Source organism: Hevea brasiliensis, chromosome 7, assembly GCF_030052815.1.
Source record: "Hevea brasiliensis isolate MT/VB/25A 57/8 chromosome 7, ASM3005281v1, whole genome shotgun sequence".
NCBI lineage: Eukaryota > Viridiplantae > Streptophyta > Magnoliopsida > Malpighiales > Euphorbiaceae > Hevea > Hevea brasiliensis.
Window position 1 is genome coordinate 34,019,621 of NC_079499.1, and position 17,543 is coordinate 34,037,163.

The window sequence follows — 17,543 nt, forward strand, 5'->3', positions numbered from 1 at the left end:
TTCCACAAAATATACATATATTTTTAAGCAAAATTGAGACATTAGCCCTTGGAAATCAACTAATCAAAAGTTATTGATTATGTCTTTTATGTTTGTCCTTAAGGGGAGACAGAGAAAAAAGATGAGCTGGGAGTTAGTGAGTAAAAACTTACTTTAAAGAAATAAAATATAATATAACACAATTTTATCACACCCTATCCCTCTTTACGATGTAACATGATTCTGTAGTATACTTAATAAATTATTATACTTCACTTACCGATAATCTATTAAATATATTATAAGAGATTTTGGCAGAATAATTTTGTTTTTAAATCTAACGTGGTAATAAAAATTTATCTGAGTATTTTAAACTCAATGATGTGTCATAAATTTATTTAGTAATAATTTGGCATTTTTAAAATTTTACGAAAAAAATTCGCGTGGTTACGGCTAAAACTAAATAAAAACAGTTCTTCAATTTACCTACAAAAGCAATTTACAAAAAAAATGTCACAATCCAATCTCAACAATTGATAAATCATTTCCAGTAATCATCTCAATTCATTTTTAACAAACTCATCATAAAGGAAATAATTCATTAATTTTCAAATTCAAAAGAAAATTTAAGTACTGCATTCATTGGGGTAATACAATTTATTTCATAAAAATATACAGGTAATTAAAATTTTCAGATACTATTACAATTATTTGTATTTGTTTACATACTAAAATAATATTACAAAAGTTTTTGTATAACTACTCAAAAGCACTTACATACACATAGTTATATGCTTACATTAAAATCTAATGTCTAGAAATATATCTACACTATACCCAATATAATCTCAGTTTATCTTCAAGTCACAGTTTCAAGTGATCTCACTCAGCTGCTCTATCTTTTCTTTCACCTGCGACAGCATACAAAGCTGTCATTTAGCGGTGAACTCAATAGTGCACAACAAATAAATTAAAATTTAATACAAAATATACTTTGATAAACCATAGCAAAAAGGATCAGAATATTTAAATGCTTCAAAACCCAATAAAATCAAAATCGATAGTTCCAATCACACAGATTATTTGATGAATAGCGTTTAATCTAGTAATAACAATTTATTCAATTCATAATAAAGCAATTGTAGTATTTATATTTTTCTTGAATCATGAAACAATATATCATTTTCCAACCACTAACAAATATTTGTTTCAATCACATTTTATCAAGTATGCATAATTTGAGGATGTTGAAAATATTTACACAACTTAGAGCTTGACACTAAAATAATGTCGAATTATATACCACGACAAAGCCAATTCTCCCAATAACCAAAGGCTAAAGGGCTATATACAGGCTAGCTAGCAAATATGAGTACTCATTCAATTCTTCCTTAACTGGCACACACCTCAACACTTCAGCCAGAGAGGGAATTCAATTTATCCCATTAGACAAGCCAATGAGAAATTCAATCACATTGTCATGCCGACTGTAATTTCAAAATATATTTCAAACAATTTTTACTCATAAGCATCTTTACAAATCCATAAACATTTTTAATACTTTTAAACTCATGCATAAGATTGTCAATACATCAAGTGTACAATTCACAATTTGTAATTGTCAAAACTATGCAATAAATCCTTAAATGCATAAAAGAAAACATAATTAAATCATACAAAGTCATTCAATAAATTAAAATTTTTGTACACAGAGAAAATACAATTATCAAATTCATTCAAAACCTATTATAAATTTAAAATATAGAAATAGGCTAGTTGTGCATAAACCTCTTTTGTTGACTTGATTTAATCCAATTTTCTTTTTTTCTTCGAAGATCCCTTTCCAACTGAAACACATAATTTTAAAGTGTTTCAGTATCCATTTGAACCATTTCTAATAATTAATTTCAATAATTTCATTTTTACATACTAAATTTACCTATTAGGTCTTATAAGTTGAATTCTTGTATTTAGGGTTATGGAGTTACTATTCATTTGACTAATTTGGTAAAATGTTAACTTTTCATACATAATAGGTAAGTTGGTTTTTATATTACCAACATGTCACATTTTACATTCCACATATGTTGGCATTTGTTGCCAATTTCATTTCAAAACTTATTGCACTTTATTTCAATTTTTTAGATTTCATGCCTTAAGTTCACTGCTCTATTGGTCATTGTTACAGTAAACATTTGGCTAAACTATCTTCTTCAAAGTTGTTCCTTATTGTGTCTTCTTTAATTTCCTTTTTGAATCACTCTATTTGGAGTTTTCTAGATCAAGTTATGCTAATTTTAATATGACTGGCCGGATTGGTATTTACCCAGAATTTCTGGCAGCATTGAGGACTAAACAGCATTGAGGACTAACCCAAATTGGGCATGCAAATTGATTTGGTTAATAACATTTCTGAGCTTTGGTATCTCCATAAGAGTTGTAGCCCTATGTCTAAGCTTTCTAATGATATAAATTTCAGGTCATTTGGATCTGTTTACAGTGAGTTATGGCCAAATGAGTGAATACTGTTCATTTGTTCAAAATTCTGGGTTTGCAAATTGTCAATCCGAATTAGGTCAAATTTTTAGGTTACTTTTAGGCAGAATTTCAGCAAAGTTTCTGCATGAAAGTTAGTCCATTTTAAATTTAGTTTTACTTTTAATTGGCCTCATACCAATTGGGGTCACACAAATTATGTTAGGGCTCAAAATGCACACTGCCCTCAACTAATTCTCAAATACACAAACATTACACTTCAAATTTCTATCCCTCCATCTCCCACACTCAAATTCTGGATTCATAGCATTCTAATATCATTCATCAAATCTCAAACTGGTCAAAAGTCTAGCAATTACACAAGTCCTCAATATTCAATTCAAAACCTTAAATAAAATAGTCAAAGTCAACATAATACACATGGAACAAATTACTAGTGCATGAAATTTCAACTAACATCACATAATACACATCCACTAATGCATCAAAACCATAATTCAGCCTTTAATTTCATGGAAATATCACTCTTCTAACTTCATCAAAGCTGCTGAATTAGACAATTACCCAAGGTCTTCAACAATTGTTCAAAAGCCCTAATTCAATTTGTCATTTCAAACACACACATGCCAATAAGCTCTAATACATAAATTTGCTTTAATTAATATGCCTAATCATCAATTACATGGAAAATTAACCAAACTTCATTTGTCTTGCATGGCTGCCGAATTTGAGTTCATCAAATACTCAACCAATTCTTCAAATTCCTCAACCAATCAACTCACCATAACCTTAATTCAAAGTTTAATTAAACAAGGAAGGGAAAATGGACACTAACCTTTTATAGAGCTTGATAAAACTTTACCAAATCTCCTTCTTTTTGCTGTTTATCTCCTTCCCAAGATGTGTGGACCACTTTTAATGAAGGAAGTTATATGAATCATGGCTTGAACATGGAGGAGATGAAGCTCTTGCATGGAACGGCTATGGTGGATTTAGGGAGAGAAACCATTTCGGCAGTGAGAGAAATTGAGGAAGAAGAAGATGAAAGTGGATGGAAATTTGGCATTTTATATGTTTATATGTCCCACTAATCTTCCACTAACTTAGGTTTAATATTATTATAATTAAAGTTTTAATTATCTCAAATTATACCCTCATTTTTCTTTATTTACATTTCACATATAACTTTTAATTTTCATGGGATTTTTAAAATTTAATACCACTTATTTTTAATGAACATTTAGGTCAAAAGTTAATTCTAGGTGTCAAATGACCAAAATGCCCATCTTCGTGTTGTATTTCAAAATTTTCGATAATACCGATTTAATTCCAAATTCGTCGGTTTCTTTAATTTTCGTTTTCATTTGTATCGATTCACTGAATTTTCCTTTGACATTTCTAATGTCATTAATACCTCTGTAGACCTTTAAATAGGTCTTAAAAATTATTTCTTGGGGTTCCTCACGAGTCTAGGGTCATCAACTGTCTACGCAGTGACTTTCTGTGCGGTCACCCATCGCTACGGTTCAAGCTCATTTAACCTAATTGTATTTCATATCTTTTATTTTTCCTTAATTTTTCTTGTATTCTCGAATTATTTATTCCATCATTTTATGTCTCCTCAATATCATTTAAGTGTAATTCCAGACATCCTAACTGTCCGGACAGACACCGGTCACCGGAACAATAGAATGCGTAGACTGCTTAATATAGGGGTGTTACAATTCTTCCTTCCTTAAAAGAAATTTTGTCCCAAAATTTTACCTAATTTTAGTTTCTAAATAGTTATGGGTGTTGTCTCCTCATGTCCTCCTCACGCTCCCAAGTAGCCTCCTGGCTTGAGTGATGGTTCCATAGCGCTTTAACCAATAGTATTTGCTTATTTCTCAGCTACTTCACCTCATATGTCAAAATCTCTATAGGTTCTTTTTCATATGTGAGGTCTGGATTCACCTTAATCTCCTTAACAGGTAGAACATGAGATGGGTCTGATCTATACCTCCTCAACATGGACACATAGAAGACATTATGTATCCTTTCTAGCTTTGGAGGTAATGCCAATCAATTTGCCAGAGGACCCACTCTCTCCAGAACCTCATATGTTCCAATGAAGCGAGGAGACAGTTTTCCCTTTTTGTCAAATCTCATAATTTTCTTCCAAAGAAAAACCTTGAGGAATACCTTATCAACTATTGTATACTCAATGTCTCTCCTCTTCCAATCAATATAGGACTTTTGTTGATCTGATGCAGCCTTGAGTCGATCTCTAATAAGCTTAATCTTCTCCTTTGTCTGCTGAACAATTTCTGAGTTCTACACCACAATAATTGTTTCTCCCAAATGTTATTTGTAACACCCCTATATGCATAGTCCTGTGCAAATCACTGTTTATGTGATTGGTGTCAGTCCGGATAATTAAGAGGATTAGAATCATATTTAAGTCACCTAGAAAAGCCCTGAACAGAAATTAGTAGTGATTATCAGAAGGTTAAATACAAATCAGAAAAATAGAACATAAAAGGTTAAATGAGCAGGCATCACAGCGATGGCTGACCGCACTAGGAAGTGACTGTGAGATCAGTCAAAACCCTAAATTTGTACGGGTCATTGTGACACCGCAGGCCTAAGAAAAATTGCGAAGCTAAGGGAAATGTAAAAATCACAGGAAAAGGTAGAGAACTAGATCAAATAATTAGATCAGTATTTTGGAAAAAACACAGTATTATTGGCAAACCGGATTAGACCGGTGAGGGACAAATTGGTCAGTTCACCCCTAAAGATGACTTATGACCTAATTGTCCAATAAAATCTGAGAAATGAAAATTTTGAAATATAGAATTAAATTTAAGAAGTATGGAGAAAAATAAAGGAAAAGAAAAAGAAAAGAAAATAGGATTATTAAATCATGGTGCCATCACGTACATGACCTCAAAATTAATTTCCCATTTGATTAAGAATTTGACCAAGTCAATTTTAAGGATAAACACTCATAAAAAGAAAAAAAAATGAAAAGTTGTCTTCAACCTCCCTAACCGTCCCTCTCTCCTCTCCCTATTCTCTCTCTAATTTTCTCCATGGAAGCTTGTTACCAAGCTTTTTAAACCCAAATTAAGCCATAAATTCTTGGTGAAAAATAATAGAAACTTCAAATGGAACCTTAAGAGGGAGATTAGAAGGTTAATAATTGAAAGAAATTAATGAAAAGAGGGGATACAATTCTGCTCACAAGTAAGTTTTTCTTTCTACCTTGATTTGTTAAATTATCTTTGAATTAAGGTAGTTAGTGAAGTTTAAAATGGTTAAATGGTGTAATTTAGAATGTGTTTGAATGATGAGAAGTTAAGTCAAATTCGGATTGATGAGGGGTCACTATTGGATAACCTGACCTAGGTCCCTTTTAGGGATCAAAACTGTAATTCTGTCACTCCAATTGGTGTGAGGCCAATTGGAGATGAAAATAGACACATAATGACATATTTTTCATATAGAAACCATGCCTAGAAAGTGACTCTAAGTTAGTAAACAATTAGGTCAAACCCAGAATTGGTACACTACCACTGTACAAAAATGATCAAATGTTGGCCATAACTTGGTCTATGAAGGTCCAAATGACTTTATTTTTATGGCATTGGAAAGATATGACATAACACTACAACTTTTATGAAGAACACCAACCCAAATTCTGCCCATAACCAAGTTGAATTGTCACCTAAATTTGGGTCACCAAAACTGTCAGAACAAGAAATTGCCCAGAATTTTTGGGTTTGAACCAATCCGGTCAACCTTAGAAAAATAGGCATAACTTGAGCTACAAAACTCCAAATTGAGTGATTTAAAAAGAGAATTAAAGCTAAGACAATAAGAAGCAATTTTGATGAGGGACATTTAGCTAAATTTCCACAGTAATTAGATCAATGAAACAGTAGAAAATAATGACCTAAAACTAAAAATTTACAATTTCTCTTAGGAGACTTAAAAATTGAATTGACAATCAATGCCAATAAAATTAACACCGAAAATATGGTATATGAGTGCAATTAGAATTAATAAACCTATTAAGTATGGAAAAGTCAACATTTTGACTTGAATAGTACCATAAATAGTACCACTATATACAAAAAAGTAAAAGACCCGAAATTATAAATCGTAATAAGTAGGACAAGTCTGCAAAGAAATTGTTAGAATTTTAGCATTAGAAATGGATACTAAAGCACTTTAAATTTATGTATTTCAGTTAAAAAGAGAATCTTCGAAGGAGAAATGAAAGGTGGAGTAAATTAGTTAACAAAGAGGTTTGTGCACAACTAGTTTTACATTGTTAAAGTTTTGCATATTTTATTTGGTTAAAGGATTTTAGTTTCTTTATGTATTATATTTACCAATTATTGAATTTATTTCAATGATTATTGAAATGTGTCATGGTATAAATGAGTTTAGTTGTGGGGAAATGATTAAGTTATGATTTTATTTTTGATATGGATTGAATGAATCCAGTTTCACAAATTTGTGATTGAAATGGGATTTGCATGGAAAAAAAATACAAATTGATGTTTTGAATTGTGGTGGGCATAAAAATTATAGGATATTAGAATTGACATTGAATTGAATTGTGTTGTGATTTATGCTCACAAAAGGACAAAGAGATTCATTATATTGTTTTATATCTCACTATAGATGCTTGACTAGGTTATTACCTGTCTCTTTCATTTGTTGAGGAGACAAGAGAGTTAGCTTTGTTTTGATTACCATGGTACGTACACAGGCTTATATTCTCCTCTTATTAGAGGTTAGATCTAAGTTTTTCATTGGCCATTTTGGAAGTTGCATTATTGTGGTGTGTACTATGCACGATGATTCGACCTCCCCGACCATAGGGAGTTAGAATCTCGATTCGATCTCCTCGACCATAGGGAGTTAGAATCACCCCGAAGATGGCCTTTATGGATTAGTCTTGCATAGTTAGTGAGATGAATAATGAGTTTTGAATAGTAAGAATTATGATTTCAAATGAGAGTTATGCATAATTGATTTTATTGAAGTTAAGATTTGTTTCCATAAATTACTGGAATTACTTTAAATGTTTAGTTATGATTTGATAAATTGAAATTCTTGAGCAGAGTCTTTTTTAACAAATGATTTATTTTATTGGCAACGAATATTTTGATTTTTGGAATTTTGATTGAATTTTAAGATTTTTAAATTCTTTGTTAAAATTTTGGCAAGATATTGTATATTATATTTTAAATTATAGTTGTGCACCACTGAGTTCACCACTCAGTGATAGCTTTGTATGCTGTCACAGGTGAAAGTAAAGATAGAGCAATCGAGTGAGATTTCTGGTAGCTACGCCTTGAAGACTCATTGGGATTAACTTCGGGTATATTAGAGGTATACCCTTGTACATTAGAGTTTGATTTATGCATATAATTATATGTATGTAAATTGTTTGAGCAGTTGTACAAAAACTCTTGTAATATTATTTTGGTATGTAATGAAATCAAATTATTGTAATCTTAATTTGAGAATTTCTTTACTTGTATATTGTTGTAATATTAATTTTATTATTCTAATGAGTATGATATTCAAATTTCCTCTTGAGTTTTGAACCCATGTATGGCTTGAAAATTGAATTAAGTTGATTGTGTTGAATTGGGATATGAAAATGATTTGTATTAGAGTTGTGGTTGAAAAAACATATTGGAAGTATTTTCCTTTTAGGTTTGAAGAACTGTTTTCTCAAAATACAGCCGGCACTTTGCCGAAATTTAAAAATTTTTTTGCAACACCAGATTTTAATTGAGAATTTGATTTATGACTTAGTGTTAATTAAAGGTTTTTAATACTTGATAAAAATTACCCACCAACTTAAAAATGAACGAAAATTATTTTAAAATCCCTTATAGTATATTTAATGGATTACCAGTAGGCGAAATATGGTAATTCATTAAGTGTATTATGGGATCATGTTATGCCTTACGGATGTAATACCCCGAACCTCCGAGTTATGAATAGTATCATTTTTGGTCCGTGACTATTACTATTCAAAGACATCTTGAGGACTAAAAATAAATAGAAAATTAATTGAGATATACAATAAAAATTCTAGTGAACAAAAAAGTTAAGGACTCATCGGGTATTATAAAAAGAAGGATTATGACTCGATGAGGGGTATTTTGATTAATTCACCTCAAGAGTTGATTTTTGACCAAAATATCAATTAAATTAAATGAAATTAATGAATTGAATTATGGGGTAAAAATTGAAGAAAAATTCATGTAAAAATATGTAAGGAAAAATTTATGAAATGAAAACTTAAACTTTCATTTCCATTATGACAAAATTAAAATGAAAGACTTATGGACTTTTGATAGTTAAATTTAATTATTTAATTAAAAGGAAAAATTAAGTGTAAATGTAAAAAAAAGGAATAAAAATTTAAGTCTAATTATCCTTATGGCACAATTAAAATTTATAATTTTAATAAACTAATTTTGGGGATATATATATATATATATATATAAGAAGACAAATGTCTTCTTCATTTCTTTTTTTTCGTAAGATACCACCACCTTCTCCTCTCTCTTCCTCTCTCTCTCTCTTTTCTCTTCTTCTTCCACTTCTTCCCCTCATTGATTTCCCCTCCCAAGTTTTAATTCCCTTCATAAATTCCATAGCCCACTAAAAGAAAACATCAAAGAGATCTTTGATTGAGAGATTAAAAGCAAGGAGAACAAGAATTGGAAAAAAAGTAAAGTTGGAAAGAAATCAACAAGAGGTAAGTTTCTTTTCATGTTAGATTACTTGTATAAACTTGGAATGAAGTTAATTTATGATGAAATTTCATAAAAAAAATGAAAGAAAACATGTATAGAATCTAAACTAGGGTTTTGGCCAAATGAGAGAAAAATTAGGGTTTGATGTATTTTTAGTTAAATTGATGATAAATCTAAGTTAAAGTAAAGTAGTATGCATAATTGGAAGTAGTAAAATTTCATGGGATTGCATAAATTGAATTATGGAAGATTAGGGTTCATGGAAAAATTGGGTTTTGGTGCTAGAGAGTGAAGTTGGTGTGTGTAGTGTTAAATTATGATCATTTGTGGTTTATTTAGTTTGAATTGACATTGGATTGATGAATGGAAGTAATGAAATAGTAGGATTAGGGAAAATTACAAACTTTGGTATTTGAAAATTGTGGGGTTTGTGCTAGGAAGTGCCATTGATGTGTCAATACTAAATTAAAGTCTTTTTGGGTGAATTAAAAGTGAATTGAGGTTGGTTAATGAAAGTAATTGAAGAAATGAAAAATTGAACTTAGGGCAGAATTTTGCACACTGATATTAGTGTGTTTGGAAGCTCATAACTTAAGCTACACAACTCCAATTATTGTGAAACCAATTGAAAACGAAACTTAAGACATAGGGCTATAATTTTCATGAAGATACCTTGCCCTGAAAATGACCTTAAGCTACCCGAAATGAGCCTTGAAATGGGAGATAAAATTCTGGAACCTGCAGAATTATGCACGTGAATAGTAAAGTTTAAACAGCCATAACTCTCTATAGAAAACACTAATTTAGGTGATTCTTGAACCGATGTAAACCTAAGATATAGTAGAACATTTCATATGAAGAATGTTAGGCCAAATTATGAACTTAACTCAATCAAATTGTGAAATGAATTCGGGTCACTGAATCTGCCAGAATCTGGGCACCTAAAATTGACCAAATGAACAGTAAATTTTGTAAGGCTATAACTCTCTCTAAAAAACTCCGATTTTGGCAATTCTTGAACCGACGAAAACCTAAGACATAGTAGAACATTTCATATGAAGAACATTAGACCAAATTATAGCCTTAACTTGATCAAATTGCTAAACAAAGTTGGATTGATAAATCTGCCAGAACTAAATCTGTAGCATGAATAGTAACGTAAACAGTAATCGTGTTTTGGGCATAACTTGAGCTACACAGCTCCAAATTAGGCGATTCAAAAAGGAAAATAAAGTTAAGACCTAAATGAAAAATTTTCATGAAGAACACCTCAACAAATTATGATCGAAACTAGGTACAAATTGGGTTCAAATATTGGGACACCAAGTTGTCCCAAAACCAAAATATTCTAAAATTTTTAAAGCTAACTTGGGATGCATTAGACATGCATGTAATGAGTTCTTGGCAGCAATTAAGATTAGTATTGAGGTATTTTATTTATGTATTTTCAGTAGAAAAAAAAGTTGGAACGGACAAGGAGAAGTAGGTAATAAGGAAGGAGAATTATTGAAGGTTTGTGCACAACTAACCTTTTTCTTTATTTTAGCTTCGTAAATTGATTTGAATGAGTTTGATTTGAAATGAGTTTATTTTGAATGAGGTATATTTTTCTCTTGTACTTGAAGAATTTGTGTGTTGCCACCTCTTTTATGGGTTTTATGATGATTTGAATATGTTATTGTTTTGCAAACGTGATTATTGATTTAGAAACTCTTGAAAGTTATTTTGAAACCACAGTTAGCATGACAGTCCCTTCGGAACTCCCCAGTAGTAACGGCTACTTGGAATTTTATAATTGATATTTCTTATGTCTCCCATTAATAATGGTTAGTGGGGTAAGACTACATGAGTACTCATTAGCTAGCTAGCCCTTCCCTCATTAATAACGGTTAGTGAGGTTGAGATTACTTTGTCGTGGTGTACAACACGACACTGATCATGAAATTTTGTGACATGGCCTAAACTGTGTGTTGATGTTGGCAACACTAACGCTTTGTGAATTGTGATTTATGAAGTATGATTTCTCATTTGAAATGTTATTCCAATAAATGGCTCTTATGAACTTAGAACTATTGTGAAGTTTTCATGCTTAAGAAAAATGTGATTTATTATGCTTTGACAAATTGTGTTTTACCTTAAGTTTTAAAGTCATTAGTTGTGTACCACTGAGTGATATACTCAGCAATAGCTTCTTTATGTTGTTGCAAGTAAGGGAAAGGAGAAGGCTGCCGAGTGAGAGACTTGGAAGCAGCATTTTGGTATTGTTTGTGGGTAAATATTGTAGTTATACCCCTGTAATTTCCTTTTGATGTATTTTGCACCTATATGCATGGATGTACGGACATTGAGCAGTTTGTATTTAAAAGCATTGCATTGCTATCACATTTTAAGTTTGTAACTATTTTGTATTTTACTTTGAGACTTATGAAAATATAACTTTTGCAATATTTAGTTTATCATTATTTCCAATGAATGTTTACATGGAATTTTAACTATTCTCATACAGTTTTCAGCAAAAGAATTGATAAGATAAAAAGTTATGGTTTATTTTAAAATCCTTTATAGCGTAACTAATGGGTTATCGGTAGGTGGAGTTCGATAATTCATTAGGTATGCTACGGGAACATGTCATGCCTTACAAGGGATAAGGTGTGACAACGGAGGAGTATGGTGTGACATTATTCCTTAGCCCAACTGTTATATCAAAAGTTTGTGCTTTTTTACCATTCCCAATAAATTATCTACACTGCAATATTACTTTGGATTGGTCCTCTAACCACTCTGGCTAATACTTTCAATATTTGTGATATTTCTTTATCACGTTTAAATCTACTGTTCAAATTTTCGCTTATATATTTTCTTTTATCTACCGATATCCTATAGCTTATTTTTTACCATTTTGTAATCATTACTTTCTCTTCTACTTAACTATAAACTATCTTTTAATATCTTAAGAAGGAAGTCTATAGAACTGTCCTTTTTCTCTTGCCATTCAAAAGTTCTGCATGATTATGATCTAATCCATTATAATCCGTACAATGTGGGTTATGCTCTTCCTACGGAATATTTGAGTTAACGATTTTCTATCAAACTACTGTTCTCATTAGAACATCATTTCTTAATCATTTTATAAGTTATAATTATCATCCATAGCATCCTGTCTCATTCATGAGAGCAAAATCATATTTTGTGTCTTACTGCTACACAAATAGAATATTGTTTTTCACTAGACTTTAGGCAAAAGGTCCATTACAATACCAAAACAATTATAAACCCCATATCAGAGACCGGATGACCTCGCCCTATAGGTGTTATCTTTAATTTATTACTATACTAAAATCTCTAGTCTTCTAGCAATTCCTAATGCAATGTAACTCTTGCTAGGGTAACTGAGTCGTTGACTCTCGCTACCTTCCAACCATGATCTTTGAATATTCTAATTATGGAGTTTTAAATCTCAAATTAGGTTTTCAAACTCATTTCCATTAATAGAATTCTGCTCTGGCATAACTGTACCAAAGCAAAAGCCACTTGCAATTATTCTTATCTTGGTGTACTATCGAGTAGTACGTAGCTCTACACAATAAATCCCAAGTCAGTACTATAATCTGCAGCTTACAGCACAAACATCAAGAATATTGCATAGTTACTATGATACATCTCAATAGATCACACTTCCTTATTTTTATTTATTTATTTATTTATTTTTATTTTATTTTATTTTATTTTATTTTATTTTTCTCGAGTCCACTGATATCTTAAACATATTCTGATTATGGTATCCACTGATATCTATCAGTAGTAATATCTTTGCCCTCCTCTAGGCAACTATATTGCTATAACTCACTTTTAGGTCATCTTGCCTTGCACTAAACAGGCACACTAATTAGCTCTACAATTTTATCGTATTCTAGGAGATGTCTCTAACTAGCCAACTTTTCTAAAACTAATTACAATCACACTTATTGTGGTGGCTCTTATCCTAAAGAATTCATCACTAACAAATCAAAATTTATTTCTATGCAAGGGGATAGCAGTAAAACATATAATTTTAATACTAGCATGTGGATGAGTAGAGCCGAAATCAAATAGTACATAATTATTCTTTTCAAAAATTAAGAATATACCAGCAACTACGTCTGAAATCTCTGCTTCTTCCCCACAATACTGTTAGTAGTATGCCCTAGAGCATATCATTTAGTATGTATCTTGTACATGTTTTTATTAATAAAAGGCATTTCCACTTTTCCGTTTACATAATATATTTATCTGTAATAGAAAAGGTCCATTGATATTTTGTTAGAAATTCTATTCTTAAGTTGTTAAGAATATGGGTGACAATATTTCTAGTACAAAGTATCATAAATAGGTTCACAATAGAGGATACTTCACAATAAGGACATGACTTATCCAGAAAGATTGGATTCATGTTTGTTCCCAAGTTATTTATATAAGATATAAATAAGATGGAATGGTGAGTCTCATGCCATATGACAAACATGATAAGCACTTATACATGATAAGTAGGTCGAACCAGTGACACTTATGACAAGCACATGGAGTTTACTCTTTTCAATGTATTGTCATAAATCATATCAGTGCATATAATCTTTAGACCTGAGATAGCACAGTTATCTTGTATATAGGTGGTTTGAGTTTGATACCGTTTTCATACTTGTACTGTGTATGGGTATATGGGCATGTGTTGGCTCCTACTAATTATATATGGAGGTAGGTGTTGATCAAGATGGAATCTGTTCCTCTAAGTAAATAGGGATAAAATCCTATGTTTATTTAATTGTTCTTGATCTTTCAAGTTACTGGCCAAGGCAGATAGATTTAATCAGAAAAGAGTTTCTGATGAGAAAATCTTTTAATCAAGAACTGAAATTAAAAGAGAATATAATATTCATATCAAATGGGGTTTGACATAAACCATGACTCCAGCTTGAGTTAGGATTTTGTAACAGAGAGATTCTAGTGCATGGTAACATATGATTATAGGTTCATTTAAGGTAAACCTTATTACTGATTGGGTGGCCATAGCATGCTATGCTAGATGTTAACCATGGTCAATGAGGTGCATAAAATGGTTTAGAGAAATCATTTAATGTAAGAAAGAGTTTTGATGATATTAAGAGTTGATATCATATCTCATTGCCAATTAGTGATGAGCCTAGTAGGTCACACACATACACAAGTAATCACCAAATTAAATATGATTTAATTAATTAATTAAAGAGTTTAATTATTTAATTAAATAGGTTTGGTTTGCAATTAGATTGCAAAGTCCCTAACATGACTTGAAACCAAATCTAGATTATTGGATGTATAGTATAAGTTAAATTTATATTTAAAGTATTTAAATATGAATTTAATTAATGAGAAATTAATTAATAAAGATTAATTAATTGATTTATATTTGATATAAATTGATTAGAAGAAGAGAAATAATTATTTTGGGTTGAAAACTCAAAATTAAGACACAGGGGCATTTTGGTCATTTCACAGGGTGACATGTGGCATCATGAGATGGTGACACATGGCACTACACATAAGCTTGCTAAATATCTTTTAATCATGTAAGATGATTAAAATTAAGATTAAATATAGGTTTGACACTTGGCATAATGTGATTGGGTGAATTAAACCTAGAGCCAACCAGAAGGTGACATGTGGTAAGTTTTAAGTGGTGACCTAGCTATATAAGTATAAGGATGAAAGAACAAAACACAACCATGTCACACCCAACTCCCCTGTAAGATGTAACATGATCCTATAGTACACCTAATAAATTACCCTTACTTTGTCTACCGATAACCCATTAGATATTCTACAAGGGATTTTAAAACAATTTTCGTAAAATTTAAATCATCGATTAAAATCTGAAGTTATAAAAATTTTTTCAAAATTTCGGCAAAGTGCCAGCTGTATTTTGAGAAAACAGTTCTTCAATTCTGCAAAGGAAAATGCTCCCAATATGTTTTTTCAAATACAACTCTAACAACTTCATTTCAATTCACAAATCAAATCTCAATAAACAATCCATTTATTTTCAAACTAATCTTATCATAAATAAACATTTTATTTATTACAAGACTTAAAATTTATATTACAAGACTATTCAAGTAAATGAAATCTCAAATTTATATTACTTGATGTTCTGCCTTGACTTGTTGACATGTCAAGCATTTAGTCACATAGTCAGCTATGTCCTTCTTCATACCAGGCCACCAATACTGAAGCTTCAAATCATGATACATCTTTGTACTTCCTGGGTGCATAGCATATACACTGATGTGTGCCTCTTTTAGAATACTGGCCTTCAATTTCCCATCATCCGTACACAGTCTTCCTTTGTAGTACAGACACCCATCTGCTTTCACCTCATAGTCAGTTGCTTTTCCCTCTGAGATTTTGCTCATAATAGCCATTAACTTTTCATCTGCCTTTTGCCCATCTAAAATCTGCTGTAACAGGTTTGGCCTCACTTGCAACTCAGCCAAAATAGCTCCATCTCAAACTAAAGATAGACGGGCATTCAATGATCTCAAAGCTGTTATGGATTTTCTGCTCAAAGCATCAGCAACTACATTTGCCTTCCCAGGATGGTAGTCAATTACATAATCATAGTCCTTCAGGAACTCAATCCATCGTCTCTGTCTAAGGTTGAGCTCCTTCTGGGTTGGCAAGTATTTTAGGCTCTTGTGGTCTGTGTAAATGTAGCACTTTTCACCATACAAGTAATGCCTCCATATCTTCAGTGCGAAGATAATTACTGCAAGCTCTAGATCATGGGTAGGGTAATTTTGTTCATGTGGCCTTAGCTGTCTGGAAGCATAAGCGACCACTTTCCCCTCTTGCATCAATACACACCCTAACCCATTATGAGAGGCATCACTGTAGACCACAAAGTCCTTTCTCGACACTTTGCCGCAGTTAACACCGTGCCTCTGTCAACATAGCCTTCAACTTCTCAAAACTGGTCTGACACTTGTCATTCCAGTCAAATCTGACATTCTTGTGTAACAACTTGGTCATTGGTGCAGCTATTAAGGAAAATCCCTTCACAAATCTCCTGTAATACCCAGCTAGCCCCAAGAAGCTTCTGACCTCAGTTGTATTTCTGGGAGGCTTCCATTCTATCACTGCTTCTATTTTCTTGGGATCCACTCTAATCCCATCAGCTAACACTATGTGTCCAAGGAATGCAATCTCATTCAACCAGAAGTCACACTTGGACAACTTAGCATACAGCTTCTTTTCTCTCAGGGTTTGCAAAATAATCCTCAAATGCTCATCATGTTCTTTCCTGGTCTTGGAATACACCAGAATATCATCAATAAAGACCACTACGAATCGATCTAGGTATGGATGGAAGATACGGTTCATAAGGTCCATAAATGCCGCTGGTGCATTTTTTAGGCCAAAGGGCATCACCAGAAACTCATAATGCCCATACCGGGTCCTGAATGTAGTCTTTGGCACATCTACATCCTTCACCCTCAACTGATGATACCCTGATCTGAGATCAATTTTGGAAAATACTCCTGCTCCCTTCAACTGATCAAACAGATCATCAATTCTAGGCAACGGATATTTGTTCTTCACAGTCACTTTATTCAATCGCCAGAATCAATGCAAAGCCTCAAAGTCCCATCTTTCTTCTTCACAAACAAAGACCGAGCTCCCCATGGTGACACACTGGGGCGTATGAACCCCTTATCAAGCAACTCTTGCAACTGAGTTTTCAACTCCCTCAATTCAGTGGGTGCCATCCTATAAGGAGCAATGGAAATGGGTGCTGTACCTGGCAGTGTCTCAATAGCAAATTCAACTTCTCTTTCTGGTGGCAAACCAGGCAATTCTTCAGGAAATACTTTTGGGAAGTCTCTTACTGTGGGTATATCACTCAGGTTTGGCTTAGCCTGCCTAGTATCCATCACATGTGCTAGGTAGGCTTCACAGCCTTTTCTCATCATTCTTCTTGCAACTGTGGCTGAGATAACATTGGACAGGAAATCTGTCCTTTCACCCACAACAGTGATCTCATTACCCTCAGAAGTTTTCAGAGAAATTCTCTTCAATTTGCAACCAACTATTACCTGATGACATGACAACCAGTCCATTCCCAAAATCACGTCAAACTCGTGGAACGGCAACTCAATTAGGTCTGCCAAAAATTCATACCCCTGAATCCTTAACGGGCAACCCTTGTATACTTTGTTCACCACTACACTGTGGCCCAATGGATTAGTGACCAGAATGTCTTGGTCACTCTCCCCTACTAGTATC